Consider the following 10,811-nt stretch of genomic DNA (forward strand, 5'->3'; position numbering starts at 1 on the left):
CAGTTTTATTAGGGTGAAATGTTCTATAGATGTCCATTGAATTCAAATGCTGAATGGTTAAGTTTAAATCCAAAATTTCTTTGTTAAGCTTCTTGTTGGAGGATCTATCCAGCACTGCCAAGGGGGTATTAAAATCTCTGACTATGATGGAGCTGGGAGTAATCTGGTTGCTCATGTCTGTTAGAGTGTCTCTTATAAATCAAGGTGCATTCTGGTTGGGTGCATAAATATTGATAATTGAAATCTCATCATATTGAGTATTACCCTTAACAAATATAAAGTAACAATCCTTGTCCTTGCTCACTTTTGTTGGTTTAAAGCCTATTGCATCTGCAAATAAAATTGTGACACCTGTTTTTTTCTGCTTTCCATTAGCCTGGAATATAGATGATCATCCCTTCAACCTGAGTTTGTCTTTCAAAGTAAGGTGAGTTTCTTGAATTCAGCAGATATCTGGCCTGAGATTTTGTATCCAATCACCCAGCCTGTGCCTCTTTAGAGGGCAATTTAAGCCATTCACAATGATTGAGACTATTGATAAGCCTGGTATACTTTTGGGTATTGAGTTTTTGAAGGTCCAGTGGACATCTTTGATCCTTTTGTCATTGTGGAGATTGGAATTTGATCAAAATTTTCTGGATGGGTTTATTTATGTGGTGGAGGATTGCACTGATCATTATGGAGGATATGTCTGAGGATATCCTGGAGAGCTGTTTTAGTTATAGCAAATTTCTTCAACATGTGAATGTCATTAAAGTATTTAATTTCTCCATCATAAATGAAACTCAGTTTAGCTGGATAGAGGATTCTGGGTTGAAAGTTGTTTTGTTTTAGGAGGTTAAAGGTCAATGACCACCCTCTTCTAGCTTGAAAGTTTTCAGCAGAGAGATCTGCAGTCATTCTAATATTCTTCCCCTTGTAAGTTAAGATTTTCTTGCGTCTAGCTGCTTTCAGGATTTTCTCTTTCATGTTAACTTTAGTGAAGTTGTTTATGATATGCCTGGGGGATTTCTTGTTCAGGTTGAGTCGCGCTGGGGATCCGAAGCTGTCTGCTATCTGAATTTCAGGATCCCTTGGCATGTCTGGAAAGTTCTCTTTCATAATTTCATGAAGGAGAGCCTCTGTGTTTTGTGAAGCAACTTCATCACCTTCAGGGATTCCTATGAGGCAAATATTAGTTTTCTTCAAATTATCCAAGAGCTCTCTGAGCACGTTATCTGTTTTTGCTCTCCATTTGTCATGATCTTTGGATGTTTGGACTCATTCAAAGTCTTTGTCTTCAGTGTCAGAAATCCTATCTTCTGGCTGGTCCATTTTCTGAATGAGGGATTCAACCATACTCTTCAGATCTTTAAGGGCTATAGTCTTGCTTCAGTGTATCATAGTCTTTAATCATTTTATCTTTGAAATCATTGAATTCCTGGGACAGCTTCTCAATAATTTAAATTTCTAGTTCCCTCCTTTCCTCCATTCTGTTGATCTTATTCACTATTCAGATTCTCAACTCTGACATCTCAGACATCTGTTTATGGAATGGGTCTTCAATTGTGTCTGCCCCATCCTTCCTTGGGGAGGGGGTTGATCTACTTTGGTTAGTCTGATTACTAGAGTTTTTCCGCTGATTCTGCCCCATGCTGAATTTGCACCTTTCAGAGACCGTCCCTAAAACTGTTCTGCCAGTGGCTTCTTTTGGTTGTCTCCTGGGCACATGCTGCCAAGGCCCCAGGAAGTGGGGACAGCATTGAGGGAGACAGCTGTGCACAAAATTTGCTGGCTGGTGGGATCAGTCCATGTGCAGGAACTGTGGATCAAGCAGGTTTTCCCAGTGAAGGACCAGGACAGGGGCTTGGTCCTGCAAGGGTAAGGGGATGTTGCTCTTGGGTCTCCTCTTCCTATCTCTGTGGGCAAGGGGGGGAGGGAAGTCAGGAAACTCAAAATGGCAGTACGAACACCAGTTCTACTTTTCTGCCTGGGAGAGGGTGTTCTGAGTCTTAGCAGGGTCCCTCCAGGGTAGTAGACTTCCCTGTCGGCTACTCTCACTTGTGGAGTGAGAGAATAGGTCCTCAGTTTATCGAACTCTTGTAGGAGACACAGAGGAGCAGTTGAAGAGGAAGCAAAGGAAAAGCACACTTTTCTTGGGAGAGGGAATGGACACTTTTCCTTTGGGATATATTATGTACCTGTAGATTGCCTTCCAGGAGTCGCTGCTTGCCTCAGAAGAGGTGTCCTGCCGGTATCACTCTTCTCTCTCAGCTGGGCTCCCAGTCTTCGACTTTTTGGGTGTTTTCTGGACTTTATCTTTTCCTCTGGATTGGAGCTTCTGTCGGAAGCTGGTACCTGTTGGCCATCTTGACCCCCTTGAGAACAAATTCTTGAGATAACACAACACGAAACTGGGGCGTTTTTGGACTTTCATTAGTAGATTCATCCTTTGGTCTCCCAGCCACATGGCGTAAGCATGCAGCAGTTGTAAGCAAAGGTCGCCATCTTAGGTCTTCCACCAAACATCAGGTAATTCTTTCTTTTGTTTTCTTTCTTTCTTTTTTTTTTGAAGCGACTTTGAAGGATATGTCTTTGATTTGATTTTCTGCTTAACTGATTATTTTTTGGCATTTATGGAGGCTACTAATTTGTAGACATTGATTCTCTATACCAAGATACTACTCTATTTCTTCATGTAAACTCATGGGGCTTTCTAAATATAAGGTCATATTATTAGCAAAGAGCCAGAGATTGCCCTCCTCTGTCCCCAGTGGAATGCTATGATATCTTCCTTTTTTCTGTTTGCATTGGCTAGAATTTCCATCACTATATTGAATAATAGTGGTGACAGTGCACATCCTTTTCTGCTTCCAGTTCTAAGTGTAAATGCTTTCAGTTTTATTTAATTCTGTATGATGTTTTTTGTAGAAGTTTTTGTAGATGGCTTCTATGAGTTTAGGAAATGTCCCATCTATGCCCATTTTCTTGTGTATTCTTGTCAGAAAAGGATGCTGAATTCTGTTCAATGTTTTTTTCTACTAATATTGAGAGGATCATATGGCCTTTGTTTTTGTTTCTGCTTTTTTATGGTGAATTATATTTATGGATTCATGTATGTTGAACTAACCTTGCATCCCTGGTGCAAAGTCCACCTGACTGTGATGTGCAATTTTTTTTTTTTGATGTGTAACTATATTCTATTTGCTAGGCTTTTACTGAATATTTTGTGTCTAAGTTTATTAAGGGTATTGGTCTGTAATTTTCTTTTGTATTGGACCTTTTCCTGGTTTTGGTATCAGATTGGTATTTGCTTCTTAGAATGAATTGTGTAAGGTATCTTCCTTCTCAATGTTTTGGAATAGATTTTGCAATATAGGTATGACCTCATATTTGAAGGAATGGTATCATTTTGGTCCTGAACCAGGAATTTTCTTTGTTGGAAGAATTTTTATTGTTCTTTCAATTTCTGAAGTTAATATTTATCTGTTCAAAAGTTCTAATTCTTATATATTGGTTTAATAATAGTACTGAGTAAATTAGATACCTTTCCCCCCATGATTGAGATCCTTTTCTAAGAAGAATGATTTCTAATTCCATCCAGGTAAGCATAAAAGATGTAAAGTCTCCATCTTTCTTTATGGCTGAACAGTACAAATGATAACAAAACAAATGTAGTCTATCAAGGGGAAGGGGAGATGAAGGATTGGGGAGGGGGGCAGGATGATTGGTGAGAGGTGGGAAGGCATTTGGTGGGATCTCAACTAAGGTGTACAGTGTAAGGGTATCTTTCAAAATAAATGAGAGTGAATGTTAAATGTTTTACCACAAAACATGAGCAAGTAAGTTGATGGCCATCTTTTTTTTTTTTTTCTTTAAGAGACAGAGTCTCATTTTATTGTCCTTGGTAGAGTGCCGTGGTGTCACACAGCTCACAGCAACCTCCAACTCCTGGGCTTAGGTGATTCTCTTGCCTCAGCCTCTCAAGTAGCTGGGACTATAGGTGCTAACTGCAAGGCCCGGCTATTGATGGCCATTTTTATCAGTTTGATTTAAGCATTCCACATTGTATATTAAATCATCACATTGTACCCTATATAATTTTATAATTTTAATTAAAAATTAAATAAAAAAGAAATAATAAAAGAATAAAAAATATGCATGGATGGAAACAAATGCAGCCCTCCTGGCAATACTGATAAACCAAGCAAGTTGAAACTTGTAGTGGTGGATCAGAAAAGATGCTGTCAGCTGTGTTTCTTGGAAATGAAGTAGTGGACAATAACACAGTTTGTCTCAAAACTTTCATAGTGACCTATGTATAACACACATTTCTTGACCTATCTGGAACTCATAAAACATCATGACTCTAAGGGAAAAAGTAAAATAAAGTAGCATGGTTTGTTGTTTCACGTTATTTTCCAACATCACTGTTTTATCTTTTACACCTTTATGCAAATGAATATAGAAAGAAATGAATCACAAAGAAAAATGTAAAAGAAATTAATTTCAGAAATACATTCTATGAAATAATAATAAAAAAACAAAAGTTCTAATTTCTTCTCATTGATTTTAGGAAGGTGGTGTGATTTCAACTATTGGTCCATTTTCTTCATGTTTTCAAATCTCTGGGCATAGAGTTTCTTGGTAGTAATTAATGATGTTCTTTTGTATCTCAGTGGTATCTCTTCCCCTTTTTGATTTCTGGTTAATGTTGTCAGAGATTTTAATTTTCTGTTTCTAGTTAATATGCCCAGAGATTTTTTTTTATTTTATTAATCTTTTCAAAGAACAAACTTTTTGTTTTGCTTATGTTCCAAGTGGTTATGATGTTCTTAATGTAATTTAATTTCATTCTGATCTAATTTTGGTTATTCCTTTTATTCTGTTAGGTTTGGGATTTAATTGCTCTTTCTTTACAAGTTACTTGATGGGGTTCATTTGGTTGTTGATATTCACTCTTTCTGTGTTTTGGATGTAGACATCTAGTGTGATAAAGTTCCCTCTTAGCACTGCCTTTGCAGTATCCTACATGTATTTATAACTTGTGGCTCTATTGGAACTTTGTTCAAGGAATCTAAATATTTTCTTCTTTATCCTCTCATTGACCCACTTGTCCTTCAGCATAAGGTTGTTTAGTTTCCATAACTTTGGGTGGGGATGAACATTTTTGTTGGAGTTAAGTTCTATTTTATTCTATGATGTCCAAAAAAAAAAAAAAAGGTGTTATTTCTCTTCTTTTAAATTTGCTTAGGTTTTATTTGTGCTCTAGATATAAATTTTGGAGAAGGAGCCATGTTCTGATGAGAATAATGTGTACTCTGTTTTATCTGGGTGGATGTTCTGTATATGTCTGTTTCAATTTGGTCTAAAGTCGTGTTACTCCATGATTTTTTTGTTTAGTGTCTACTTGGTTCATCTTTCCCATTCTGTTGTGAAGCATGTTGAAATCCCCAGTTAGTATGCTGTTTCAGGATATCACGTTATTCAGATTGTTTAGGGTTTGTTTCATATATCTGGGGACACGTAAGTTGGGTGCATAGATATTTAGGATTGAAATGGCTGTTTGTATTGTTCCCTTGACCACAATAGTGTTGACCTATGTCATTCTTTACTTTTATATGTTTGAAAGAAAAGGAACCTACACTAAAATGAATATTCTTCATTTTTTTCTGATTTCTATTTGTCTAAAATATTATTTTCCAACCATTCACCCTAAATCTTGTTTTGTCCTTGGAGGTTACATGTGTTTTCCAAAGACAGCATATACTTAGGTTGTGCTTTTTTTTTGCAGTTTTTGGCTGGGGCCATGTTTGAACCTACTACCTCCAGTATATGGGGCTAGTGCCCTACTCCTTTGAGCCACAGGCAACTCTTGATTGTGCTTTTTTTTTTAAAATCTATCCAGTGTGCCCATGATCTTCATTGGGAAATTCAAGACATTCGTATTTATTTTATTGAAAGAATTGATAAGTATAGTGGAGTTCTGTTTATCTTGCTTTTTAAAGGTCTGTTGCTTAGTTTTATCCCTTGCACCATTATGGAAGCTAGACTTTATCTTTAAATTCCTGGGTGCTTGAGGGCAGTGCCTGTGGCTCAAGGGAGTAGGGCGCTAGCCCCATATACTGGAGGTGGTGGGTTCAAACTCAGCCCAGGCCAAAAACTGCAAAAAAAAAAAAAAATGAAAAAAATGAATAAATTCCTGGGTGCCTTTACTCTGCCAGCAGTCCATCCTGATGGTAGCTGTATTGAATGGATCTGAGTTCTCCCTAGACAGCTGAACTTGTGGTAAATTTCCTAAATTTTTGCTCTTCAGGAGATTTGATTTCTTTATTGAATATGAAACCTAATTTAGCAGAATACAGAATCCTGGGCTTTTGTTTAAGAAAGTTTAAGGGAGATGACCACCCTTTTCTGGCTTAAAAAGTCTGCTGTTATCCTGATCTTTATCCACTTGTAGGTCAGAAATTGGTCATACCTAGTTGTTTCCATAGTTTTCCCTTTAATTTTGACCTCAGCCAAGTTAATTACAATGTGTGTAGGAGACATTTTCTTGAATTGAGTTTTCCTAGTGTTCTGTATTTATCTAGTATCTATATTTCTGAGTCTCTCACAGTCCTTAGAAAATTCTCCACCATGATGTTTTGTAGTGGGGCCTCCATGTTTTGTTTTGTTTTGCTTTCCCTTTTTATTTTCAAATAAGGTTTAATTATCCAAACATTTAACTTGTCCTTTTTTTCATAGATCATAAATATATTTATGCTATTAAAGGATTCAATGTGTTGATTATTTATACAAATTAGAGTGGTTACATTCTACTAATTAACATAGCCTTCACCTCATTTACCCAATTACATCATTAAGACATTTATGTTTTACACCTAAAAGAACCAACTTGTTCTTGCAATATGTTCCATAGGTGTGGCCCCCCTATTAACCCACCCTCTATTGACCCAACCCCCCTCCTTTACCCTCCCCTTCCCTCCTTCATCCTGGGCTATATTTGTGATTTATCTTCCACATGAAAGTCTGAGTGATAATATATTGGTTTCATAGTAGTACTGAGTACATTGGAATTTTTTTTTTCCATTCCTGAGATACTTTACTAAGAAGAATATTTTCCAGTTCCATCCTTGTAAACATAAAAGAGATAACATTTCCATTTTTTAATGATGCATAGTATTCCATGGTACACATATACCACAATTTATTAATCCATTCATGGGTCAATAGGCACTTGAGCTTCTTTCATGACTTGGTAATTATGAATTGAGCTGCAGAACAATCTAGTGCAAAAATCTTTGCTGTCAAATGATTTTTCATATTTTGGATATACACCTAGTAGAGGAATTGCAGGATCAAATGACCTGTCTATATTTAGATCCCTGAGTGTTCTGAAATTTCCTTCCAAAAGGAACGTACTAGCTTGCATTCCCATCAGCAGTGCAAAAGTGTTCCCTTTTCTCCATATCCACGCCAACATCTATAGTTTTGGGATTTTGTGATGTGGGCTAGCTACTCTTACTGGAGTTAGATGGTATCTCAAAGTGGTTTTGGTTTGCATTTCTCTGATGATTAAAGATGATGAGAATTGTTTCATGTGTCTGTAGACCATGCACCTATGTTCCTCAGAGAAGATTCTTTTCATGTCTCTTGTCCACAATGAAATGAGATTGGCTCTTTTTTCTTATTAATAAGTTTGAGTTCTCTGTGGATCCTGATTATTAGACCTTTGTCAGAAATATAACTTGCAAGAATCCTCTCCCATTCTGAGGGCTGTCTATTTGCTTTATTTAGTGTTTTTGTGGCAGTACAGAAAATTTTTAATTTGATTAGATCCCAGTAATGTATTTGTGGTGTTGCTTCCATTGCCTGGGGTGTCCTCTTTATAAATTATTATCCCAGGCCATTTTTATCGAGTGTTTCCCCTACACTCTCTCTAAGAATTTTTATAGTTTCTTGTCTTAAGTTTAAGTCCTTTAACCAGTAAGAGTCAATTTTTGTTAGAGGAGAAAGGTGTGGGTCCAGTTTTAGGCTTGTACAGGTCATCAGCCAATTCACACTGCACCATTTGTTAAATACAGAATCTTTCCCCCAATTTATATTTTTGATAGGCTTATCAAAGATCAAATGATGATAAGTGTCTGGGTTCATCTCTTGGTCTTCAATGCTGTTCCATACATGTACCTCTCTATTTTTGTGCCAGTACTATGCTGTTTTGATCACTATCATTTACAGTATATTCTAAGTCTAGAAGCATGATTCCTCCAGATTTGTTTTTATTTCTGAGTAATGTCTTGGCTATTTGATGATTTATCTGTTTCCATATAAAACAGAGTACCAAATTTTCCAGGTCTTTAAGGTATGACAGAGGTGCTTTAATAGGGATCTCATTAAATCTGTAAATTGCTTTAGGTAGTACAGACATTTTAACAATGTCGATTCTTCTCAGCCATGAGCATGGTATATTTTTCCATTTGTTAATATCTTAAGCTATTTCTTTTCTCAGAGTTTCATACTTCTCTTTATAGAGATCTTTCACGTCCTTAGTTAGATATACAACTAGATATTTCATCTTTGGCACTATTGTAAAGGGAATAGAGTCCTTGATTGTTTTTTCCCCTTGACTATTGTTGGTACATATAAAGGCTACAGATTTGTGAGCGTTAATTTTATATTCTGAGACGTTGCTGTATTCCTTGATCACTTCTAGGTGTTTTGCAGTTGAGTCCCTCAGGTTTTCCAGATATGCAATCATATCATCTGTGAAGAGCGACAATTTGATCTCCTCTGGTCCTGTTTGGATCCCCTTGATTGCCTTCTCTTGACTGATTGCCATGGCTAAGGTTTTTGTTACAATGTTAAAAAGCAATGGAGACAATCGACATCTTTGCCTGGTTCCTGATATGAGTGGAAATGATTTCAATTTTACTCCATTCAATAAGATATTGGTTGTGGGTTTGCTGTAGATGACCTCTATCAATTTGAGAAATGTTCCTTCTATACCTATTTACCTAGGCGTTCTGATCAAGAAAGGATGCTGGATATTATCAAAAGCTTTTTCTGAATAAATTAAGAGAATCATATTGTTTTTGTGTTTTAATTTGTTATGTGATGTATTATATTTATGGCTTTACATATATTGAACCATTCCGGGGACACTTTGATGAAACCTACCTGGCCGTGATGTATAATTTGTTTGATGTGCTGTTGGACTATGTTTTCTAGGATCGTATTGAATATTTTTTCATCAATATTGATTAGAGATATTGGTCTATAATTTTCTTTTCTTGTTGGGTATTTTCCTGGTTTGGGAATCAGGGTGATATTTGTTTCATAGAATGTGTTGGGAAGTATTCCTTTTTTCCCCATGTTTTGGAAAGGGTTAAGTAATAGAGGTACTAGTTCCTCTTTAAAAGTTTGGTAGAATTCTGATGGGAAGTCATCTGGTCCCAGGTTGTTCTTTTAGGGGGGATTTGTTATAGCTGATGCTATTACAGAACTTGTTATAGGCTTGTTGAACATTTCTACTTCTTTTTCGATAAGTCTAGGAAGGTGGGGAGTTTCCAAGCATTGATCTATTTCCTTAAGATTTCAATACTTCTGAGAATAGAGTTGTATATGATATTCATTAAGGATTTGTTGAATTTCTCAGGATTGTGTTGTTATTTGGCCTTTATCATTTCTGATTGATGAAATTAGGGATTTTACTCGTCTACTTCTGGTTAGGTTAGCCAGAGGTTTATCTATTTTATTGACCTTTTCAAAAAACCAACTCTTTGGTTGGTTGATCTGTTGTATGATTCTTTTGTTTTCAATTTCATTTAGTTCTTCTCTAATTTTAGTTATTTATTTTCTTCTACTGGGTCTAGGGTTGTAATGTTCTTCCTTTTCCAGTTGCTTGAGAAGTCCCATTCAGTTCTTGCCTTCCTCTCTTCCCATTCTTTTGAATAAGGCTTACAACGCTATAAATGTCCTTCTTAGAACTGCCTTTGTGGTATCCCATTGGCTCTGGTAATTCATGTCTTCATTGTTGTTTTGTATTAAGGTGACCAGACATCCCGCTTTTGGCAGGACAGTCCTAATTTTTAACAATTTTTCCTGCATCCAGCAGCATTTTTAAAAAGTCCTGATTTTTGGAAAGAGTGCACAACAAGCTAGGGAATGGCAGGAGAATGGGAAGTGAATATATGGTTTTCGGCTGCCATGTGGCTATTTCACCAGGATATGCGTTTCATATTATTTTTGTTAATTTTATAATGTTAAACTTTAATAATAACAAATAATTGTTGAGAACTGATTATTGAGAACTGCTTATCAAAGTTCATGTTGTTGATCAGTTGATAGAATTTGACCACCATTTCTTGGACTTAATGAACAATGGCATTTTTTGGCATTGGCAATGATGAAAACATTTTGTAACTGTCTCTCAGATGATGCACATCATACTGTGTGCTAGTGCTCGTTAAACAAGTGATGTCAACAAATCAGCTACTCAGATAATTTAGGTAAGTAATTTATTCATTTCATGAATTTAGCAGACAGTACTTATATTATTTATATTTTCTAGTGGCGGCAAAAAGTCTAGCGCCTGCCTTGAAAGTGACACTTAAAACTTAGGCGGTACCATTATAAAAAAATATATTGATAAGGAAAAGCTTAAATCTTAGGCATCAGCAAAAATCACAATAGAGAACAAATGGTTAGAAATATTTCATCATTTTGAAACAAACCATGTTCCATACAATAATGCACTAAAAATTGTGGGATACGCGCTGTCTTTACCAGGAACTAATGCTGCAACTGAACACGTTTTTTCTATGGTAAATAAG

Source organism: Otolemur garnettii, unplaced genomic scaffold, assembly GCF_000181295.1.
Source record: "Otolemur garnettii isolate 467f Iridium unplaced genomic scaffold, OtoGar3 scaffold00175, whole genome shotgun sequence".
Taxonomy (NCBI): Eukaryota; Metazoa; Chordata; class Mammalia; order Primates; family Galagidae; genus Otolemur; species Otolemur garnettii.